The sequence below is a fragment of the Rhineura floridana genome, chromosome 10, assembly GCF_030035675.1.
Source record: "Rhineura floridana isolate rRhiFlo1 chromosome 10, rRhiFlo1.hap2, whole genome shotgun sequence".
NCBI classification, from domain to species: Eukaryota; Metazoa; Chordata; class Lepidosauria; order Squamata; family Rhineuridae; genus Rhineura; species Rhineura floridana.
In genome coordinates, this window is record NC_084489.1 from 42847904 (window position 1) to 42862017 (window position 14114).

Genomic DNA, 14114 nt, shown 5'->3' on the forward strand with positions numbered 1-14114 from the left:
TTTACTAGGATAGAGTGTGCATAAAATGCATGTACTGCTGAACATAACATGCAAAGTGCATTATATTAGGGGGAACTATTTGGAAAAATGTGCACAGTAGCAAAAACTGCATAAAATGTATAGATTAAGAGAAATTCACACTAAAAAAATTACACTAAAAATCATAAATGATGTGGACGTGTGAAGAACTGGATTTACGACTGGAAAAATGAGAAACTGAGAGAAAGCAAAATGAACTGATTTCGCCCATTCCCTAGAAAGAAAACATATAAGGACTCTCAATTCTTTCCTGATGTTATAAAAATATAGAAATGCTGACAACACATATGACAATGACCTTTGGTAAGTTGGCAACATTAGGTCATTGACCATTTGCTAGAAGTCAGCAAAACTGGGAATAATACAATAAAGGATTCAGAGGCTGCAGTTTGCTTATCTTGTAGCCTTGTGCACAGTGCAAAAGCACAGAGCATGATTACCCCCACCTTCGGAATTTGTGTATACTGCCAAATGCATCAAGCGCAAAGTGTATAATTGCCTGTAAAATCATGTATGCTTCAGATCTCATAGACTGACACGAGTCACTGTGAGATCTCCGCTTTGCAAAACGTATAATAAAAGGCCTTGGTTTGTAATTCTGAGTCTGCGTTGTTTGAGTGATTGGGTTTTCTCAACCAGCAGAAACGAACCTTAAATTCTGGTGTAACAGTTCTGGCGAGCATAGCAGCCAGGAGTCCTTCTGGTAAACCTTGCAAGTGTTTGCCCTGCGCTGGAGAGCTGGAGAAGTGCGCACCAGGCCGTTTTGGCCTGCCTTAGGGCCGGGCAGACGGAGAGCAAGCACTACGTAAGTAGTAATCGAGGGCTCCCATAAAGACTCAGACGAACCAACGCTCATCCTCCTCCCCTGTTCGAAGCATTGCCAGTGTATGTGGAGAGGGAGGTGTAGATGACGGCCTGCTGAAAAGCTCAAGGGATCCTGGGGAATGTGGAAACTCCCAAACTGACTCTGAGTGTTGAACACAAGATGAATCAGATTTTTCTTAAGGAAACAGGTGAAAAACCCGGAAACTGAGAGCAGGCGTCACGAAAAAAAAGCATTGTAGAACCCTGGGCATAAGAAATGGAATGAAATGGAATGGAGTCAGTAGCCTGGCTCCCGTGTGTGTAGCATTTTCCCGGGAAGTGAGAATGATTTTGTTTAAACAGATGTGTGAACGTATGAAGATTTCTTTAAGTGTCTGTGTGAAGATGTGAAAGTCTGTGAAGGTATTCTGTGAAAATGTTATGAGGGAACTTTCATTTCCTTATTGTCACTTCCTAAAACATGTGGTTATTGTTTTCCTTGCTGCGTGGATCGGCTGTGCTGTTCAGGCGTGCTATTTCTGCTTGATGTCCTTGTTTGGCACAGGATTCAAAGAATTTAATTTGTTTCTGAAGTAGCGTTTAGTAATCTTTTAAGCTGGTATGAAGAGATTTCTTCCTGGTTTTGGATTAGAGCTCTCCCACATAGCTTCGGCTGTATACAACTGTCCATTCCGGGTACAGGATAGGTAATCTTATTTGCCTTTCACCTCTTATAGTAATAAGGTCCTTTGATCTCTTAACTTTATAGATGTTGTCATGCACCCAAGTAATTTGGTGGTGCTTTCTTGCTCTCTCTCAATAAAATTAGGCTTTACTGTGTTTTGGACCTGCATTTCCTGGGTTGAATATATGCACCATTTGAGCACATTCCAGGGCACAGCGTTTGTTTTGTCTCTAGCAAGAGATCCCTTCCTCTCAAGAAGGTGTGTTTCATGGCAAAAGTGGTAGCCATGGAGGGAATAAAATGCTTTATGAGTTCCATAGAGTGCCTATTGAAAATAGAGAAATGGTTGATTAAGAAAGGAAGGTGTGTGTGGGATGATGATGATTGTTTTAAGACAGATGACCTTATGAAAATCATGACTGAGGACTATACGGGACAGGCCTTCCAAATCAAAGAAAAACGCTGCAGTTGCTTGGGCACTTTATAATGTATGTTAGATTTGTTAGAGGAAGAATGCAAGAAAAGTCAGGACTCAGGTAGAGGAAGCCTTTGAAATAGAGCGCCTCCATTTGACTAAGGCTGAGGAAAGGGAGAGAGCTGGTTCTGGAAGTTTTGAGCTTCCTTAAAGCAGGCAAAAGTATAGGGACATCACCCTTTTAATGAAGGGTGATATGTGGAAGGAACCCCAGTTTATGGGGGCAGTTGTAAGACTGAGGCAACAGGATGTAGATAGAAGGTTTTGAGATACATAGAAAGACAGTGAACAGGTTCAAGAGTCAGTGATTATTTGTGATGGATAATAAATGTTGAGCAAATTAGTGAGTTGTTTTTAGGGAGAAGAAAAAAGAGAACAATGTTAGAGTCTTTTTCCTCTGATCCACTACGGGGTTTAGTTCTAACACTGCAGCTCGTTTTTTTGGGTATGTGTGTGTCTACAACCCCTCCTTCTTTCCCCCGTTTGAAAGGCACACAGCTAAGAGAGCAAAGCAGCTCCTTGCAGCCTGATATAGAGGGTTTCCTTTATATGATCAAAAGTTTAATCTTTTTATCCCACTCGGCTTTCCTGGCAGAAGCTAGGAATCTCCTTTATTTCATTTGTCCGTCTTGATTGATAAATGTTAACAATTCTTGTTTTGTTTTTATAAAGGAGAACCTTCAAGGTCTCCCTTTTGCTCTCTCCTTGTCCGGAGAAGTTCTTTCAGGTTGTTTTCTCCGTTGACTTTTTATTTTGCAGCTGTTGAAAAAAAACAAAAAAAAAACAATTGCTTTGTGTTAAATGAATGTAGTGTTTTTAATCTGGTGTGTTTTTGTTTGTCTTTCTTGAAAAGAATTGCAAACAACAACGTGTGTTTTTGTATGACTTTTGAGAACGTTTTTTAAAGGCTGGCTGCATTTCCTTTGTGATGTAACACAACTGGGAAAAATTGGCAAGAAAACCAGGCTTGGGTTTTTAATAATAATCCAGCCTGCAAAACTAGAGGTCTTTGATACAAATTCTGTAGCTACGGGGGGAGGCGATTCTCTCCTAAAACAGGGTGTCATGGATTAAAACAAGACTCAAAGTATAGAGCTTCTAGCTTCAGGAAGAGTCTATCCAAATGTTGAATTTACTTTGAAAATTAATACAATTTGACTTCCAAAACAGCAGCTGGTTTCTGATACCATCTATATGCAAATAGACAAGTTGCAAAGCCCTGATTCCAACAGGGAGTTGCTTTTTTCATTGTCACTTGTGTGTGCAAATTCAGGCACTGATGCAAATGTGTAATTGCATGAAGTCCTTGATAAGATGAGTAACAGGGAACCCAGAGTAATTGATTTGCAAAGAGGGTGTTCACTGGTGAAAATTCTCTGAAGCCAATAAAGTCCAATGGTTACAGACATTGGATGAATTATGGTAAGAAACAAGGAAAGCGTATTCAGACATAAGGATAAGACTTACAGAGATATTGATAAAGATGCATGCAAGACTAAATATTTTCTTTGGGCCACATTGAAGGTACAAGTTTTTGTAGTCAAGCAGTGGAAGGACAAACCGCTTGATGTGTTTTCTCCCTCCAGTCCTAGTTGTGTGCATGCATCCCAGATCTAGGACTTCAGTACCCAGGAGGTACAGTAATATGGTATTCTTTAATGGGCCAGCTTAAAAGGTGTGATATGCATGTTTTGTTTTAACTATGCTAATTCTTTTCAGCCAAGTCATGACCAACAAGAAGAATTGGGAAATTGTAAAAGGCCTTATTATTCAGTTTAGTAGCTGCAAAAAGTGTAAATACAAAGGTGCATGAGGGTTCCACCCCTCCTTTTCTTTTAGTAGAGATTTGTTCTTAAATGTTGGCCAAACTGTATGGTATGAACAGATGTGTGCAAAAATATTAATGATGTGGAAAAACAACATTACAACTTAGTGTTTGGCTATCTATGTGAGAACATGCATGAATCATACACATGTTTCCACACCTCATTCAAATAATGAGTGATTCTATATCGGGTCTTATAATGTGAGAAAATGTTACAGATGCCATATAAAAGAGCGTTTGAAATAGGGTTTGTCTTTAATTATGACCAAATGGATATGTAAATCTCTGAGGCTAAAGAAAAAGGTCCTCAGGGAAAGATATCAAGGTTATTTATATTGTGCATTGTATTATATTTCATGAACTTTATGAATAGCATTGTAATCAGTCTAGAGTTAAAGAAGCACAGTCTCTTCCCACTGATATTCCTTGTCATTAGTAAAAGGGGGAAGTAGTAATCTTTTGGATTCAACCTTTTTCAGTTCTTGTATTCCACCAATGTACCAGTTAAAGCAAAGAAACACAGATGCCCTTTCAACCATGGGACCCTGATGCTTTGTTTTCCTCAAAAGGACTGTTTTTAAACGATTTGATGAATTCCCACCCCGACATGCCAGTGGGACTTGGAGATTTTTTCAGGAGCAGCTAACCACAGGCTGTTATTGCCTCTGCCCATGCCAGTGGGAGAAAATGCATTTCTAAAAGTCACACGGGGAAAGGTGGGTTCTGAGAAATACAGTCTCCGTACTTTTTCCTTCCAAAAGAAAGCTGTTGCAATAAACTGTTTTTCTCATCATTTGAATTTCTGATTAGCACCAGCAACCCACAGACTGATCGATTAAGCTGACTATCTGATCTTTTGAAGATGAACTTTGTACAAACCTGCAATGTGTTTCAAAACCATGATATTTGTTTTATTTCAATTGTAATATTGAATGTAATCTTTTATGCATTGTGTTTTATGTGACTATTTAACCATTGGTTGTTTTTCCTTACATAGTTTAAGTATTAAGAATGTTTTGCTCTTGGGATGTTTTTGGCCTTTTAAATCCCTCGTGATGGAGTCTACAGAATTTGGTTATTTTAGAACAATGGTTAGGAATAAGTGCAATGCCCAGGAATTGCACCAGTGGGCTATAATTAAGCATGTAAGATGGGTAACAATTAGTGTGAAAGGATGTCAACACCATAAGAATCTAGGAAGATGGGACTTCCGGGAAGGGTTGCTTTGCCTGTGCTGCCTCTGAGTCTGAGCTATCATCTCAGAAGAAGCTTTTTCAGCTTAAAAATCAGTCACAATGCTCTTTTTGACTGGTAAAGATTTTCTCCCGGTCAGGGAGAAACGTAGAGATTAACCACAAAGCCTGTTTTTGTGGGGAGGACTGGATTTCATTTATTTATGAGAGAAGGTTCAAACTGCAATGCCGAACAGACTTTCATCAAGCTCTAGCTGATTACAGCGACACGTTTATCTTTTCTTTAAAGAAAAACGGACTTCACCAGGCAGATAAGCATCCTTCTTTCTATTTTCTTTTTTCACTTGGTTTAAATTGGTGTAGCAAAAAACAGATTTGTCAATGAATCAGCTGTGAAGAGCTTCTAGGTGAGTTATGGCTTTTCTCTTTCACTAACGAAATTAAGGAGGAAAGAAATCGAAAAAGCTTATCTTTGTTTTTATCGCAAAAAGCTGTCCTGGAGGTGCATTCTAAAGATACTAACAGAAGAGGGATTTCTATTTCGAGGAGGGGAATTTTTTTTTTTTTATCTATTTCATTTTGACGAATCTGCTTGTTCACGACGCCACTAATTGTTTTGATGTTGGGAACTAAGTTTGTTTTGTATTCCTGAATACATAGAGATAAGGCAGGCTGTACTCTCTACACTGATATAAGAGCCTGGAATATTAACCCAATTGTGGCTGAAATAATTTTTATCTTTGTGGCTTTAAGAATGACAACCAGGAAAGTGATTGAGACCATGGAAGAAATTATGTTTCAGAAAATAATGGGTGAGATTGAGATAACGAAACAAACCCTGAGACAGGGTAGACAGGAGATGAAAATTGAATTTAATAAAATGGCGCAGGAGTTTAAAGAAATAGTGGATTCTGTGAGAGAGGAGTTTGATGGGATAGGGAAGCTACAAGACCTGGAGAGTGGAACAAATGTGAAATTGGAAAAAGATTTGGAGTTTATGGATGTTAGAAATAAAGTTTACTGTTTGGAATTCAACGTTGCCTCTGAAGAAATTAATGAAGATTTTGGTGGTAAAGTTATCAATGTTTTGGATAATTTTCTGGATTGGAATGATGTGATGGAGTCTGACATAGAAAAAATCTATGGAGTTGGTTACAGATATGTGACAGTGGAGAAACTCTTAAGAGATGAGCCAGTGCATTTTGTAAAAAAGAAGAACAGAGATATGACTTTGCAGCAATATTTCAGCAACATATTCAGATTTCTTGACTGGAATGATGTGATGGGGCTTGACATAGAAAAAATTTATGGAATTAACTACAAATATGTGACAGAGCAGAGATGCACCCAGAGCAGAGATGTGACTTTACAACAATATTTCAACAACATATTCAGAATTGATGGCAAGGACATATTTGTGATGGGGGAAATTCCCATCAGACTCTTGTTATATGACTATGGCTATGACAGCAAGATCATCATGGGATACTGATAATGGATGAATGGATACTGAAACCACTGGATTTAACAGGACTATTGAAGATGGAAGATGGAATTAATATTGATAATGGAAGATTATTGGACTTAACAGATTTGACGAGATGGATTAATTGATTTGTTTACTTGGACTATGGCTATGACAACAAGATTATTATGGGATACTGACAATGGAAGAATGGCTATTGAAATTACTGGACTTAACAGGATTATTGAAGATGGAAGATGGAATTAACATAGATATTGGAAGAATGGCTATTGAAATTATTGGGCATAACAGATTTGAATCAGATGGATTAAGCGACATGTTTATTTGGAGAAAAATTGAAAGATATATCTCTCAAGGAATTGAAACCTCTCTTTGACTTTTTGTGGAAAGAATAAAATAATGTTTATGAGATTTGATGATTAATTAAGATAACTACTGGAGGAAAGTGATTTTATAATATAATTTTAGAGATAGGATTGTTATATATTGTAGATCTATAACTGATCTGCGACAAATCGGAAGTCAACATTTTATTTTATTGTTTAATTGTTTTTGTTTTGTTTTGTTTCTTGTCTTTGAAAATTTGAATAAAAATTAATGATAAAAAAAAGAATCTAGGAAGATGATAGTTTGGAATCCCATCAAGATTGCTTTTCTCTCAAAATGATTAATGTATCTTATGGCTCTTTCATGCTAAGAAATGAATCAAGTTCAACTATTGTATATTCTGGACATGAGTGCATGTGCCTTAGAGCATTTTGTGATTATGTTGTTATTGATAAGTGTTATATACAACCTATGCTAAGATATATCAATGGATGCTTTGTGGTATTGAGGAAATAGTAGGATGTGATTTTTCATTTAAAGTCCCTGTATGGACCATCCAGAGAATAGATCTGTTTCAACACCTCAAACCCATTGCATTAGGTTATGGCCTAGCTAATCTTCAGAAGTTACTTTCTCATCCTATGTTACAGAAACAATTAGAAGCAGTTAAACAAATGAGAGAGCAAGCTACACGTCAGATAGCACATGATTGCTATACAGTCACTTACATTATAGATAAGTTCTTATAGATAGAGACACACAGATGGTGGAATTCTCTTTGGTTGGGGTGAAGACACCAAAGGAGGTTTAATTCTTATAGTGCACCCCATTGTGGTGATTTTGATATTTTAATTCTGGTCTTTGTTTTAATGGCCCTTGTGATATGGATTCAAACTCAAATGGCACAGTCACGCCGAATGGAAGTCAGCATTGGAGTCTAGGGGCAAGATAGTGACTGAGGGGTGAAAGGACATCTGTATGAGTATGCCCTTCACCGGGGGAAGTGTAATAGCTTGGCTAACCCTATTTTGGTTCAAGTAGAATCTAGGAGGTGCAAGGCCAAGAGCTATAGCTTCCACCCCAACTTTCACATACCCCCACCTGACTGGTAATGCGTTCCAGAGGTTTTGTGCAAAGAAAAACAAGGGCAGAGTTAAACACCGTTGCATAAATGTTATCTTATTCCTTGGCGTGTACACTCCCTACATACAGTGAATCCCAGTGTTCGTTAGAAAGAGCCTTAGTTGTTTTTAGTGCCAATTAAAAGCATACACGTAGATATACTTGCAAGAATGTGAAGTTTTCTGGCCTAAATTAATGGAAAAAGCATTCAGGACAGTGAAACAATCCAGAAGTAAATTTCCTGTGTTAGTTTTTCATTAAGCTAAAAGGTGGTTTAGGCATTTAGTGTAGCAAAGCTCTCCACAAGAGGAAATTAACGGTTTCCCTGCCCTAAATGCTTTTGAGGGAGGATTTGTTATAAAAATATAGAAATGCTGACAACACATATGACAATGACCTTTGGTAAGTTGGCAACATTAGGTCATTGACCATTTGCTAGAAGTCAGCAAAACTGGGAATAATACAATAAAGGATTCAGAGGCTGCAGTTTGCTTATCTTGTAGCCTTGTGCACAGTGCAAAAGCACAGAGCATGATTACCCCCACCTTCGGAATTTGTGTATACTGCCAAATGCATCAAGCGCAAAGTGTATAATTGCCTGTAAAATCATGTATGCTTCAGATCTCATAGACTGACACGAGTCACTGTGAGATCTCCGCTTTGCAAAACGTATAATAAAAGGCCTTGGTTTGTAATTCTGAGTCTGCGTTGTTTGAGTGATTGGGTTTTCTCAACCAGCAGAAACGAACCTTAAATTCTGGTGTAACACTGACATCTGCTATTACCAGTTCTCCCTTCTTTCTGACTCCAGATAGTAATTAAACATTTTCTTTCAGTTGGTTGCGAGACTGAAATCTCTACTAAATTTGAAAGGCCATAATAAGATTTCATTACAGAGCTTTGAGTGCTACTTTCTGGAGCAGCAGTAAGCAAATTTGCTTTATCAACCTGATGGCCAAATTTTTGAAGATGCCTATTAATGTCTCATCTTCAGGCTAAACATACCCAACTCCTTCAATCTATTCTCACAGGACTCCACATCCTAGTTAATTCTTGCTACTTTCCTCTGCGCATGTTCCAAATTGTCAATGTCTTCTTAGAGTAGCGCCCAGACCTGAACCTACTCCTGACCAAAGCATAATAGAGTAGAACCCTTTCTTCTCATGATCTGAACACTATACTTCTGTTGATGCACTCTATAATGGCTTATCCTTTTTAGCATTCCCATCACATGGCTGGCTCACATCAGGCTTGTTGTCTGCTACGAATAGGGCAGTCGGAGAATTCCATCAGAAACAAAAATGGGAGCAGAAGTTTCAGCAATTTGTGTGTTCACCTGAGGTTAGGAATGGAAACCACACAAGCAAATACAAACAATATTTGCAACTGTGTCTTTTGTTTTGGACCACAGACATTATGTAAATATTTATGTTATTTTCTGCATTGTTTTGACATTTCCCTTCCATTGAAATGCATTGAAACTGATTATATAATTAATTACATGACACACTTCATTAGTTTTGGCCATAGCAGATAGCAAAGCAATAACATAGATTTTAGTGGAAGCTGAACTGTAGTGGAATGGAAACAGTGCTGTTTGCAACAAAACAGGATGGAACAGAAGTGACTGCCTTCTTCCATCCCTAACATGTACTGCTGCCAAGCCAGGTATTACCCATCTGGTATTTGGGCTGCTGATCTTTCCAACCAAAATGCAGAGCACTACATTTATCTCTGTTAACATTCATTTTGTTAGTTATGCCTCTGTTCTCTATCCTGCCAAGATCATTGTGAATCCTGTTTCTATTTTCTAAGTATTAGGTATTCCTAGTGCTTTTTTTGGGGGGGGGGCAGAAATGAGATGCTAGTATTCATATCTTGAAAAAAGTGCATGGGTGACAGATTGCCAGCACATAATTTCTGCCATGGACAGTAAAAAAAGAGGTGCTGGGGGAACCTGTCGTCTGCAGATTTAATGTGCATCACCTCCACTCCTTCATCCAAGTCTTGTACAAAGATGCTGAACAACATTGGGCCCAAGACAGAATCTTGTGGTGCCCCAATAATAATAATAATTTATTATTATTTATTGCATTTATATACCGCCCCATAGCTGAAGCTCTCTGGGCAGTTTACAGCAATTAAGAACATTAAAAACAAATATACAAATTTTAAAAACATGTTTTCGAAAAAACAATTTAAAAACACATGCTAAAATGCCTGGGAGAAGAGGAAAGTCTTGACCTGGTGCTGAAAAGATAACAGTATTGGTACCAGGCGCACCTCATCAAGGAGATAATTCCATAATTTGGGGGGCACCACTGAGAAGGCCCTCACGTTGCCAGCCTCCCAGCTTCCTTCAGAGTAGGCACCCGGAGGAGGGCCTTGGATGTTGAGCGTAGTGTATGGGTGGGTTCGTGTCTGGGAGAGGCGTTCCATCAGGTATTGTGGTCCCAAGCCGTGTAAGGCTTTATGGGTTAAAAGCAGCACCTTGAATCGAGCTTGGAAACATACAGGCAGCCAATGCAAGGGGCCCACAATCAGTTTTATATGTTTGAACCGTCTGGTCCCTGTTACCAATCTGGCTGCTGCATTTTGCATAAGCTGCAGCTTCCGAACCATCTTCAAAGGCAGCCCCACGTAGAGCACATTGCAGTAATCTAACTTGGAGGTTATCAGAGCATGGACAACTGAAGCCAGGTTATCCTTGTCCAGATAGGGGTGTAGCTGGGCCACAAACCAAAGTTGATAGAAGGCACTCCGTGCCACCGAGGCTACCTAATCCTCAAGTGACAGAGATGGTTCTAGGAGAACCCTCAAGCTACGAACCTGCTCCTTCAAAGGGAGTGCAACCCCATCCAGGACAGGTTGGACATCCACCATCCAGTCAGAAGAACCACCCACTAACAGCATCTCAGTCTTGTCTGGATTGAGCCTCAGTTTATTAGCCCTCATCCAGTCCATTGTCACAGTCAGGCACCGGTTCAGCACATTGACAGCCTCATCTGAAGAAGATGAAAAGGAGAAATAGAGCTGTAGATGTTGAACAGCATGGGGGACAGAACTGACCCCCTGCGGAACCCCATACTGGAAAATCCAGGGTGCCGAGCAATGTTCCCCAAGCACCACCTTCTGGAGCCAATCTGCCAAATAGGAGCAGAACCACCACCATGCAGTACCTCCTATTCCCAACTCAGCCAGTCTTCCCAGAAGGATACCATAGTCAATGGTATCGAAAGCCACTGAGAGATCAAGGAGAATCAACAGAGTCACACTCTCCCTATCTCTCTCCCAACAGAGGTCATCATACGGGGCGACCAAGACTATTTCCATGCCAAAACCAGGCCTGAAACCTGACTGAAATGGATCCAGATAATCAGTCTCATCCAAGAGTATCTGGAGCTGGCCTGCCACCACTCATTCAAGGACCTTGCCCAGGAATGGAACATTTGCTACCGGCCTATAGTTATTAAAATTTTCTGGGTCCAGAGAGGGTGTCTTCAGGAGTGGTTTCACTACCGTCTCTTTCAGGCGGCCAGGAACCACTCCCTCTCACAGGGAGGCATTAATCACTTTCCTGGCCCAGCTGGCTGTTCCATCCCTGCTAGCTTTTATTAGCCAAGAAGGACAAGGATCCAGAACAGAAGTGGTTGCACGAACCTGTCCAAGCACCTTGTCAACATCCTCAAGCTGTACCAACTGAAACTCATCCAAGAAATCAGGACAAGGTGTGTTATGGATACCTCGCTTGATTCACCTGCTATAACACTGGAGTCTCAGTCCTGGTGGATGCTAAAGATTTTATCCTGGAAGTGCCTAGCAAAATCATTACAGCGGGCCTCAGATGGTTCTACCATGTCCTTGGGGCCATAGTGTAATAGCCCCCAGACAATTCTGAAGAGCTCTGCTTGGCAGCAGATTGATGATTTGATAGTGGCAGCAAAATATTGTTCTTTTGCTGCCCTCACTGCCCCAAATACTGTTGATGCTTGGCGATTCTTGCGTGAAACAACACGTTACGTTGGATGTAAGATGGTAAAGAATCATCACAGAGGCTTGAGAAAGTTTAAGAGTCTTTACTTAGACATTAAGGCCAAAGGCTTTTAAAGTAGATACATGTAGAGTTTCCACCCCCTTCAAGGAGAAGCTCTCAGTTCAGAGACAAGACACAGACAGCACAGCACAGAACAGCAATAGAAAGCAACTAGAACTTTTTCCCAAGCTGTTATCACCCGTTACCATGGCAACGTGTCTGTTTCCCAGGCCAGTCTTAGCTGATAACGCTGCTCCTGCAGACACATGCTTGTAACTCTTTCAGACCTGATGAAAACATCCTTAGGCAGTACGGCCTAATGCCAACAGTCCCCCCTTTTCATCATGTCTGTATAGCCATTACAACAATTACATTACAGTAATACATTTCTACAATACAAAGTAATGCATTTCAATACAGTGCATCATACATTTCCAGTTCAGTACATTACAGGACATCTCAGTACATTTTCAAAACTTTATCAATCAAATTTTGGTTGCACATAAGTCAGATACAGTGTCTCAGGGTCCATCTCAACCTCTTTGTGCATCCCTGGACTGGTTATTAATCCCACAGTAAATCTTTCTGGCGGTTTTCCAATGTTAGATCTCTCAGAACGTCTCAAAGGCACTAGAGCTTCTGCTCTCTCAGCCCCCCTGTTTGAGCTGGTGCTTGGCACAGCTTGCTCAGGATACTCCATTTCCTCAGCCTTGCGTTTCTTTGATCTCCGTTTCCCACAAATGAGTTCATTTAATGCATCCCTAAGTGGAATTTGTGTGCCTTCCACTTTTATATCTAGGTTTGGTTTAAATGCCAATGCGTGCGTCATCTGACCCTGTGAGAATGACTGTTTGCCTTTGATCCCAAGGCTTTTCTGAGACTTTAATGCTTCTGCTCAGAATTAATTGCTGTGTTTCTGGTATCCAAACTCTGAAATATGCATTCTGAAACCCCAGAACAAATCCCTGTTGTGCTCTGGGTGCAAGTTTGCCTCTTCTCTTGTTTTGCGGTATGTGTACCCAGCAACGTGCCCCGAATTTCTGAATGTGTTGCACTTTCGGCTTTCTCCCAGTGAGCTTCTCGTAGGGAGACATTCCAAGTGCACTGTGTAACACCCTGTTGTGAATGTAATTCGCATACATAATTGCCTCTCCCCAGAAAGAATTCCCTAAACTGGAATCCATTAACATGGCTCTCATGGCTTCTTGAAGCACCCTGTTTTTTCTCTCAGCAGTCCCATTAGAAAACGGGCTAAACGGAGCTGTGAAATTCTGGTTTATTCCCTTACTCTCGAGGAAGTCACTCAATGCTTTGCTCGTGAATTCCCCTCCCTGGTCTGAGCGTATAGCCCCCACCGTGGTGCCATGTTGAGTTTCGATTCTCTTAATGAACAGTTTCAGCTTCTGCTCTGCTTCATCTTTCCTCTTGAGTAAAAAAACATGACAAAATCTTGAAAAATCATCAACCACTACCATAAAGTACTTAGCACCTCCTCGTGAAGTGTTTATTGGTCCTGATAAATCAACATGAACTAGCTGATAGGGAGCTGATGTCGTGCTTTCAGCCTCTCGGTTTATGGGTGCAATTGTCATTTTTGCTTTATGGCATGCATCACAATCCATCATTAACTGTCCACAATCTTTCAAACACATGTTTTCACTATGCATTGGGGTTTTCTTTATCGTATCAAAGTTTGCATGCCCCAGCCTCTGATGCCATTCATGGACGCAGCCTTGATGTGTCTGTGCCTCAGCGTTTAACACAGCACACCCTGCTTGACTGCTTTTTATTACAAACTGGGAATCATTCAGGCTTCCCTGCAAGCACACTTGATCTCCCCTCATTACATAACATTTGTCTCTGTCAAACAACACTGAAAACCCACAACTGGTCAGTTTTCTCACAGACAACATGTTATGAGACAGTTCTGGTACAAACAAACATTCTGACAGTATTCCAAGCTTGTCAAATCTCACCAGTCCACGAGCCTCTACATTCTTCCGCGATCCATCCGCCAATTGAACAAAGTCCTGCTCATCTGTAGACATATAAAATAAACTCCTGTCTTTAATTAATACATGGGACGCACCACTGTCAATAATCCAGTCAATTTGTCCCAAATCTT

At 40.2% G+C, this 14114-nt stretch overlaps 1 long non-coding RNA gene across 1 annotated transcript in view; it reads left to right on the forward strand.

Moving 5' to 3' along the window:
- Window positions 1-330: 330 nt before the first annotated feature.
- LOC133365470 (uncharacterized) overlaps window positions 331-14114 on the forward strand; it is a 69033-nt gene continuing 55249 nt past the window's right edge. The window contains exon 1 of the long non-coding RNA XR_009758221.1: window positions 331-1052. This is a non-coding gene — a long non-coding RNA (uncharacterized LOC133365470). The remainder of the gene's footprint in view (window positions 1053-14114) is intronic.